Below are 10468 nucleotides of genomic sequence, written 5' to 3' on the forward strand. Positions count from 1 at the left end.
AGTGTCCATCACCCAGTCACCCCAACACCCCACCCACCTCCCTTTCCACTACTCCTTGTTCATTTCCCAGAGTTAGGTGTCTCTCATGTTTTGTCTCCCTCACTGACACTTTCACTCATTTTCTCTCCTTTCCCTTTTATTCCCTTTCACTATTTTTTATGTTCCCCAAATATGAGACCATATAATGTTTGTCCTTCTCCGACTGACTTACTTCACTCAGCATAATACCCTCCAGGTCCATCCACGTCGAAGCAAATGGTGGGTATTCGTCACGGTGGGCTAAGTAATATCCCACTGTATACATAGACCACAACTTCTTTAACCATTCCTCTTTCGATGGACACCGAGGCTCCTTCCACAGTTTGGCTATTGTGGACATTGCTGCTAGAAACGTTGTGGTAAGCGTCTGACTCTTAATTTCAGTTCAGGTCATGATCTCAGGGTTGTGGGATCAGCCTCATGTCAGGCTCTATACTCAGGGCAGAGTTGGCTTGTCTCTCTCCCACTGCTCCTCTCCTGCTCAATCTCTCTCAAATAAGAATAAATGTAAATGTATTGACTCATTTAATAAGAATATACCTGTGGTAGTTCTTTATTCAAGTTTGGCTGGAACCAAAGGTTGAAATGTTATGAAGAAGCTCCTCCTGTCTTTTCATTCTTAAACCATATCCTCATCTTAACAAAGATGGGAGCTCCGGGTCTGCTGTTTCTTTATACCAAATATTCCTATGACAAAAGTATTATGACCCCTTTTCTACTAACATCCATATTAACCCCTTGAAAAGTTCTGGAGTTGTTACTGTTCCTAACTGGAAGGGCTATTCTTATTGGTCAGCCCGGATTATGTTCTTTCTCCTGTCATCTGCAATCTCACAAACAGCAATGGAGAGCTCCACCAAAGGAAGGGATACAGACAAGATGTGAAGGCCAGAGATAAATTCTGTGGTTTGTAACCTAGAAGGGTCACCAAAAATATTCATAATAATGAAATGAAATTCAACAATCAGAATAGACAATTGAAATCTATAACCTCATTATCTATGCATATTTATTTTTTGCACAAAAAGATCAAATTCATTGAAAACTTATTTACTCTCATACCTAGTTTGAGCTGTCCACAAATGGCCTCTAACAAATATGTATTCATTAAGTCAAGAAAATGGAATGTAAATTAATAACAGCTGTGCCTTTTTGTGCAATTGTTTCCTTTTTTCCCAAATTATCTTTAATATGATTTGAATATTATTTCTACAATTAAACATTTTTTAAATATCTTATTTATTTGAAGGAGAGAGATAGTATAAGTAAGAGAAAGGGACAGAGGGTGAAGGAGAGGCAGGCTCCCTGTTGACCAGGGAGCCCGATGTGGGGCTTGATCCCAGGACCCTAGGATCATGACCTGAACCGAAGGCGGACGCCATCCAGGCTGAGCCACCCAGGTGTGCCACAATTAAACATTTTTGAAAACAAAAGAAAATTCTGGTCAAAAACCAATAACTTTGAAACATATTGCAGTAATAGAAATAACCATACCACTTGCTATTTAAAGAAACACTAACTTCCACAACTCTGACTTGAGTATGAATTAATAAGCTTCCCACTATAAGTGATAACTTGGTAAGAACTATTTGTCCAACCCTATTCTGAAAAGTTTAGACAATTTTTGACAGCACAAGCTAATAAATACAACATCACCCTGAAGAAATGTAGGTAAGATTATTTTCAGTAATACTAAAAACCTAAAACAAAGGAGAATTCCTGGTCTGTTTTATTTACTTAATCAGGGAAAGACTGAGAGGAGGAGGAGATCTCATCACCAGCTGTGTCTGCAGTCCTCTGCTTGCTTATAATTCCTTGACTCATCCACTCACCAAATATTTATGGAGTGACAGCCTCTCAGCAGGTGCTGTACTAGATATGCCAGGGCACTTCTTTGCATTCTTTGCAATTGTCTTCCAATTATTTTTTTCTGTGCTAAGAATATAGCTATTATCATTCTTGCTACATGTTTCTTTCATTTATGCATCCGTTGTGCTTATGATTTGTTTTTAGAATTTTGGCAACATGCATAACCATATGTAGATGATGACAGTATCCACAGAAAATTTAAAAGTTGACTGGACATTTGAGACAGCCTATACACTACAAAACTTATAAAACAAAACTGGTGACATATATAAGTATCTTAAATAGGGAACACATTTTGATTTGTTACCAAATTCTAAAATGTAACTATTACGTATTATGATTGCAAAAATCATCAAAGTATCAAAGCAGATATAATTCATGAAAAAAAATAGCCAAATAAAATTTTAAAGCGTCAACCTTGTTAATGATGAAAGAAAAAACAAGCAAACAAGATGCAATTTCTATCTTAATGTTGGCATTTTAAAAAATGTTAATATATTTTGTAAGGTCACTGGTGAGAGAGGGTTGTTATATATTGCCTATGGATATACTTTTTTGTAAGGCAATTTAGCACTTTTTAAAATAAATTTTATTTTCCAGCTTTTTTTTATTGTTTATCTTCAGTTTTGAAAAGGTTTTGCAACTCCGGAAATAAGAACAGGGTAGTGTAAGAAAGGAATTGTTGACGGGCACTGGGTGTTATTCTGTATGTTAGTAAATTGAACACCAATAAAAAAAAAAAATAGAAAAAAAAAAAGGAATTGTTAAATATCCATCTATCAAACAAAGACCTCCCCAGACAATGGCTGAAATGTATTAATCAACAAAAATCAACTTAATGATGTAGAGATACAAGAAAAATAATTAGAAAAACAATCAGAAAACTGTAAAATGGTTCTAATGAAAACCAGAAGACAGAAAGAGGTAGTATGGAAGACTATTGTTTTTTGTTTTAAGCCTTTTTACACTAGTTGAATTTTCAAACCCATGTACTTGTACTACTTTGTTGCAAATTCTAAGTGTTAAAAATAGTGGGAAAAATTACGTTTCAAAACGTTCCTTCTCAAAATAAGATTTCCAAACAAAAGTTTAAAATTCACACTTGCTCTATCAGTCTGAGCGAAAACCAAAATGGAAACTCATCTCTGAAGCATTAACAACAATGATTTATTTTGTTGTTGTCATTGTCATTCTGCAGTCAAATATGTATTCTATGTGAGTTAAATATTGAAACTTCAGTGGTTTAGATAAACTGTGTCCTTGAGTGAAATTCTCCACACATTTTGCTAAGTGTCTACTACGCCATAAAGTAGTGCCAACAGAAATTAAAATCTGCTTTAAAGATGTTGATGCTTTTCAATTAATTATTCTCTGTCTTTTCTACTCATGACCTATTTGTGTCAAAGCCACGCATTCATACTATAAGGCACTGGTGATTCTCCAGTACAAGCTGGCTTCCCAAGCTTCTAACTAATAATACTTCTCAGCTCAATGCCAAGAATTCCCTGCTGAGATCAGGTTCTTTAACAGCCAGGAATCTTCAACCAATTTAGACTACAAAACAACTTTGGACAATTTGGTCCAGCTTTGAACTGCCTAGAGAGCAAGCACTACAACATGCCTTTCCCAACTCAAGTTGGCAAAGAGCTTGCTAGATTCAAGGATATGAAAGGATTTCAGTTGACAGGAGCATTTTGGTCAAAGGGAATAATAAAGTTCTCAAAAACAAATCAACTGATGTACGAGTCTGAAAATGCTTCTCTGATATTGTGATCCCTAAAAGACTGTCCAATTGAGCCAAAAATTTCAGTGGAAAAGGTCAAAGGCAATGATTAACGACTACATCAAAATTGAAAATTCACCTGTCAAAAATATACTGAACAAATTTAAAAGGCAAGTAAGAAAACACTTGTAGCATATATGATTGAAAAGAGCTGGTATTTTACTATATGAAGAAGTCTTGCAGTTTAGTAAGACAAGAATGTCAGTCAAAAAAACAGATGAAAAAAACAGATCATACACACACATTCATTTAATAGGATCTTATTTAAAAATATTAGATACTATTGACAACCAAAGAAATGAAAATTAACATGCAAATTACATGGCATTTTTCTCTCAGTGTTTTTTTTTCCTTTTTTTAATTTTTAAGTAATCTCTACATCCAACATGGGGCTTGAACTTACAATCCCAAGACAGAGTCTCATGCTCTACTGACTGAGCCTGCCAGGTGTCCCTCATTTCTCAGTTTTGCTTCTTAAAAATTAGATTACTAAGAGGGATTAAAGTATACTGAACTCCATATAATGCTAAAACTGCTATGCACAACTGGTAGAAGCTGGCAAAAATTTTTTAAACAGCATTTTGATTATATATATATATATAATATATATATTATATATATATATCAAAAGCTTAAAAATGGTTATACCCAGTTATTTCTCTCATAAAACTCAAAAATATCTAAAGTGAAGATTCAAAATGTATATAAAATGCTGCTTAGTATGGTATCATTTCTAATACCAGCAACAAAGGAGAAATATATATGTCTAACAAGAGAAATGACTTAATTAGATTCTGGATAGGTGACTCTCATCATGCAAGCTTACCAAGAATAAAAAAAAAGTGCATTTAGCTAATAAATGTTCTACCTCATAGAGGGTTAAGAATATCAAATAAATACACAAAAAAACTTTGGAACAGTGCATGGTGCATGATAATAATAAACATTAACCATTATAACTTAATAATTATTATGTATTAATACTAAAAGCTTATTCACTGGCAAACTTGCAACTGAAAATTTTTTAAAAGATTTTATTTATTCATGATCGACACACAAAGAGAGAGGCAGAGACACAGGCAGAGGGAAAAGCAGGTTCCCTTGATCCCGGGACCCCAGGGTCACCCCTGAGCTGAAGGCAGACGCTCAATCACTGGGCCATGCAGGCACCCCTGCAATTGAAATTTTTATCACTTTCTACTACTAACTAGATAGAGTGGCAGAGAGGTAAGGAGTTGCAAGAGTCAAGGCTCTGAAATCAAACAAATGGAAATAATAAAAAGATCACATGTTTTAGGGAGAGATTTAAAGACATAATACATTTGTGCATTTGTGCAAGAGTACATTGTGGGGACTAAGACATTTTAGTACTCAAATGAAAGCTAGATTTCCATCATTTTTATCAACAAAAGATACTACAAATGAATGTACTAAATGTATTTATTTTTACTGTGGAAAATTTTTTAAAAAGATAGAAGTAATAAGAAAATGAACTCTCAGAATTCTAAGCATTTAGTTTTCAACAAATGGCTATTCTTGATTCATTTATGCACCCACCCTCAATACACACACTGGATTACTTTGCAGGAAATTCTAGATGGTCTTTTCTTTATAAATGTCTCAGGATATAGCTCTAAAACATGAGTATTCTTTTTTTAACATAACCCAAATATTATCACGTCTAAAAAAATTCTTTAAAAATCACATGTCTGGTCAGTGTTCAAATTTCCTATTGTCTCATATAGATTTTGTTTCTTTGAATCAAGATCCAAGGAAGGTCCATATACCACTTTTGCCTCAAGTTTAATGTAATATGTTAAACTTCCTATCCACTCCCTCTTTTTCTTTCTTTGCCATTTATTTGCAGAGGTAACTGTATATTTGTCCAAGAGTTTTTCAGTCTTGATTTTGCTTATTGCAGCCCAAAACATTCCTGTCTCTTTACTTCCTGTTAATTGGTGGTTAAATTTATATCCAACTTTGTTATTTTTGGAAAGAGTTGTTCATAGATGGTGACTGTACTCTCACCAGTAGGTATAGAATGTTTGATTTTCTTTTTTTTTTTTTTTTTGTGAGGTTAAGTAGTCACTAATTATCATAGCTTAGATCTATCCACCTGTTCTTTCATTTGAATGGCAATATTCTAATTCTCATTTTTTTTCTTTATTACCTAGAATAATATGAAAAGAAACTTCTCACCATTTGTTCATATTTCATTAGAATTCAATTGGAAGAGGGAGGATGAATGCTAGCTTCTTTTCCTTATATGTATTCCAATTTTTGAAATAATAAGATGATTTCCTAATATCCTTTGAAGGGAACAGTTGATTCCATCTTAAGAGTTTCTCTACCTCTCGCAGAGGAATACGTAAGCTATCACAGGTACCAGCCAGCACAAGCCTGCTGGTCTTCCCTCACCAGAGGTCTGTATGCCAGGCCTGCAGGACTCTAAGCTCAGAGATGCCAACACCACCAAACAGTGCCCCCCCTTCGGAGGCTGAGGCACCAGTTCTGTCAATGGCTTCTTTATGCCAAGGTCTAAAACTGCAACTTTTCTTCTTTGTTTTCCTGGTCATGGTGGTTATTGTTTCCTATAGTTACTCCCCATGCGACACTTTAGCGTTCCCACTTTCTTCTGGTTATAAGATTTCATTTTTTAAAACATTTAAATCTCAGAACAGTCCTGTGAATAGTGCTGGAAATGCAATCAGTTTCATCTATTTTTCCTATAGTTTAACTAGTGAAGCCCAACCATACTTGTTAAAAACTCCAGGTTTTTCTGGATAATGTTTGTTCTTCCAAACGTATTGTATAATCAACGTGTCAAGCTCCAGACAAAAGGATAAAGGCAGCATTTAAGACAACAGGGAACAACTTCCTGAGGTCGTTGGAGTGAAGAAGCTTTGCTGTCCTGACATTCAAAGGAAGCAGAGGCAAAACAGAAAGGCTGGCGGCCTCTCTCTTCCCTCCCAAGCCCCAGTCCTGCAGTAGCGCCCCCGACAGGCAGAGACTTCCTGAAGCCAGTGCAGGAACAGAAATGTGGTTAGTAGAGGTCCAGACTGCAAATCACAAACACATGGGTGGGTTTTGAAACGGAGACACAGAAGTTTAATAACTGGCTGTTTACAGTCTTTTCCTCTTATAAAAGGATTGCCATCAATAGCATTCAGCACACGACTCTGCATACTTGCTGGCGCCTTTTGAGATACCTAGAAAGGACACTGCTGGTCAAAGAATAAATCTAGACTATTGACCAATTCTCCTCCAGGGAGATTTACCATTTTGTATTCCCAACAGCAACGCTTGCCAGAGCCAGTTTTCCTTCAGTTTCATCAACATATAGTTACACTTTGGGATTTTTGCCAATCTGATTGGTGAGAAAACAGTATTTCGGTTTAGCTTTAATTAGCACATGTCTCTTATTATGGAGAGTCGTGAATATTTTCATAGATCTATGAGCTGTTTGCATTTCTTTTTTGGTGAACTATCTGTTCATATTTCTTTGCCCCTTTGTATTTTGCCTCTCTGCCTTCAGAAGGCTTTTACATATTAGAGATAGTAACTAAACTGACATAATTTTCGAACGCTTTTTCATCTTAGCCATTATGTTTCTTAGTTTGTTTTGAGGGGTTTTTTGCAATGCAAATGCAGTATTTTACTATGTTTAAATTTACCAGTATTTTTATTATTGCATCTGGATTTCGACTGATATTTGGAATATTTTCCTCATTTTCATGTTATAAATTCCCCCAGGTTTTCTTCTTGCTTTATAGTCTTTTTGTATTAAAACTCTAACCATTAGAATCTATCTTGCCCACAATGTCAGAAATGGATACAATTTTATCTGTCTTCTTTATGGTTAACCAGTTTCTTCCAACACTACTTATTAAAAGTTCATCCTCTCCCCACTGTTTAAATGCTGCCTTTATCATATATTAAATTTCCATATGCATTAAGATTGACTTATGGATTTACCTCTTCTATTGGTCTGGCTTCCATTTGTACACACAGCATAATGATTCACAAGTCTATTATAGACTCTGGAAAATGTTTTAATAACTAAGAGAGTCAGTCACTACTTCTGGAATTTTCACGTTCTCATTATTATTTGCTCTGTTGAATGAATTTTATAATTAATTTGCCAAGCTCCAAAGAAAAACAGCTTATTCACATCTTCTTGGAAAAGCTTTAATGTTATAAATTATCTCAGGGAAGACTGAATTCTATATGACATTGAGACTCTCTGTTCAAGAATATAGCATGCTTTCATTCGTTTAAATAGACACACACATTTGTTGCACGTAAATTTATATATAGGTATTCTGTTTTTCTTTTGTAACTGGAACTGTCTCATCCATAGAATTTTTTGAAAGTTGATTTTAAGGTTTTATAATCTGATATCATCCTGGAATTATTTCCCCATTTTTTTTTTTACTTTTCTACATATATAATTCTATCATCTGCAAATAGAATTCTTACTTTACAATTCTTATACCTTGGGATCCCTGGGTGGCGCAGTGGTTTAGCGCCTGCCTTTGGCCCAGGGCGTGATCCTGGAGACCCGGGATCAAATCCCACATCGGGCTCTCGGTGCATGGAGCCTGCTTCTCCCTCTGCCTATGTCTCTGCCTCTCTCTCTCTCTGTGACTATCATAAATAAATGAAAATTTAAAAAAAAAAAAAAACAATTCTTATACCTTTGCATTTTTGCCTTTTATTAACTAATACATCTGATAAAAAATGTTAAATAGTAATAGAACATATTTGCCTTATGCCTGACATTAATCAGAAAGCCACTAATGCTTCTCCATTAGGTAAGATGCCAACTTTAGGGCTACAGGGGTGTGTGTGCTTGTGTGCGCTCACATGCATACAAATCAGATTTTTGTCATTGAAGCATAATAAATTTCAAATATTTTAAAATATGCATCTATGAACATAAGTATATAATTTATCTCTAGCTCTATTAATATAGCAATATTATCTCTAGCTCTATAATGGATTACATGGGTTTGTCAAAAATTCTCATCTGTACCCATACAGGATCTTTTTTTCTTTTTAATTGGAATAATCTCTTTACTTTCCCTACTTATTCCATGATAATTTTTTTTTTTTTTTTTTTTTTTTTTTTTTTTTTTTTTTTTTTTTTATTATTCCATGATAATTGATATGTTTTGACTTTATAACTTTTAGGATTAAAGGATACATTTTTATTCTGATAAATTTTGTTAGAAAATGATTCATCATATCTAGATTTTTCAACATATTTGCATAGAAGTATGCAGACTAATGTTATTTTTTCATATATATATCTAATATTTCCCCACACTTTTTAAAAATTAGTATGATTGATAGTGGTTGCTTTATGTGATTTCAAATAAGTGAGTTCACTATTGGATTAACTTATTAGTTCTTAATGTTTTGTAATATTTCAATTTTGGAGTTGATTTAATTCTTCTGCTTTGTGGTTTATACAGTTCTTTATAAAGTTTCTTTTTCTTTTACTAAGCGGTTGAGTGTTCCAATTTTCGTTTTTATTGTTACAGGTCTATAAGTTTTCCTCCAGTACATAATTTAACTGTATATCAATCCTGGTATGTGGTATTCTATTTTTCAAGGTCTGAAATTTTGGTTTCCTCTTTGACCTAAGAGTTGTGTGATAGCTAATTTTATGTGTCAACTTGACTTGGCTATGGAGTGCCCAGATATATGTGGTCAAGCATTATTCTGAGTGTCTCTGTAAGGTTGTCTTAGGATGAGATTAACATTTGAATTTGTAGACTGATGGGACACGTGGGTGGCTCAGCGGTTGAGCATCTGCCTTCGGCTCAGCACATGATCCTGGAGTACCGGGATCAAGTCCCACATCAGGCTCCCCGCATGGAGCCTGCTTCTCCCTCTGCCTATGTCTCTGCCTCTCTCTGTGTGTCTCTCATGAATAAATAAAATCTTTAAAAAAAATGAATTTCAGTAGACTGACTAAAGCAGAGTGCTCTCCCTAACATAGGTGGTTCTCATCCAATCAGTTGAAGTCCTGAGAAGAAAAAGTTTACCCTTTTGCAAAGAAAAAGGAATTTTTCCTTGTGGCTGTTTGATCTGAGGTATTGGTCTTTTCTGGCTCTTGAACTTGGGCTGAAACACCTGCTTTCCTTGTGTCTTGAGACTGCTGACTTTCGGACTGGAATTTACATGTTGTATCTATTTTCAGAGCTTGAGACTTGTCAGCCTCCATAAGTGGATGAGCCAATCTATTCTTTGTTATAATCTCTCCTTCCCTCTCTCTCTGCTTAAATAGATGATAGGCAGTTAGATGATAGATAGATAGATAGATAGATAGATAGATAGATAGATAGATAGACAGACAAAGGGAAATATGCAGATATAAATAAAAGAACCATATGGATTATATTTTTCTGGATAGGCCTCATACAAATTGTTTATGATCTGTTCTTCCAGGTGGAAGGGGCTGTTTTATAATTTTGGAATGCTTTTGGTTTTAATTGCATTATGGTTATTCGATTTATATTATTTTTATCACATACACACAATCTTATTATTTCTGTAACCATCCTATTTGGGGGGAAAGGAGGAACCTGTTTTGGCTTGAGAAATGTGTAATTCTCTTTCCTGTTATTAACATTTCCTATCTCTCCTTAGTGTCTCCTATAACTACTGCTTTATGGAAGTTGTTGCTTTAGGGTGTAATAGACTGCCCTGGACTGTTTGCCTACACCGAACTGCTAAATCAGAGAGAAATAAACTTCTATTTTCTTGAGA

At 34.8% G+C, this 10468-nt stretch overlaps 1 long non-coding RNA gene across 1 annotated transcript; it reads right to left on the reverse strand.

The window, feature by feature from the left end:
* Window positions 1-3925: 3925 nt before the first annotated feature.
* LOC144283601 (uncharacterized) lies at window positions 3926-8799 on the reverse strand. The gene is made up of 2 exons (XR_013352164.1): window positions 8389-8799; window positions 3926-8186 (listed from the first exon to the last, which is right to left on the reverse strand). It is a non-coding gene; the product is annotated as an uncharacterized LOC144283601 (long non-coding RNA).
* Window positions 8800-10468: the final 1669 nt, after the last annotated feature.

Source organism: Canis aureus, chromosome 14, assembly GCF_053574225.1.
Source record: "Canis aureus isolate CA01 chromosome 14, VMU_Caureus_v.1.0, whole genome shotgun sequence".
NCBI classification, from domain to species: Eukaryota; Metazoa; Chordata; class Mammalia; order Carnivora; family Canidae; genus Canis; species Canis aureus.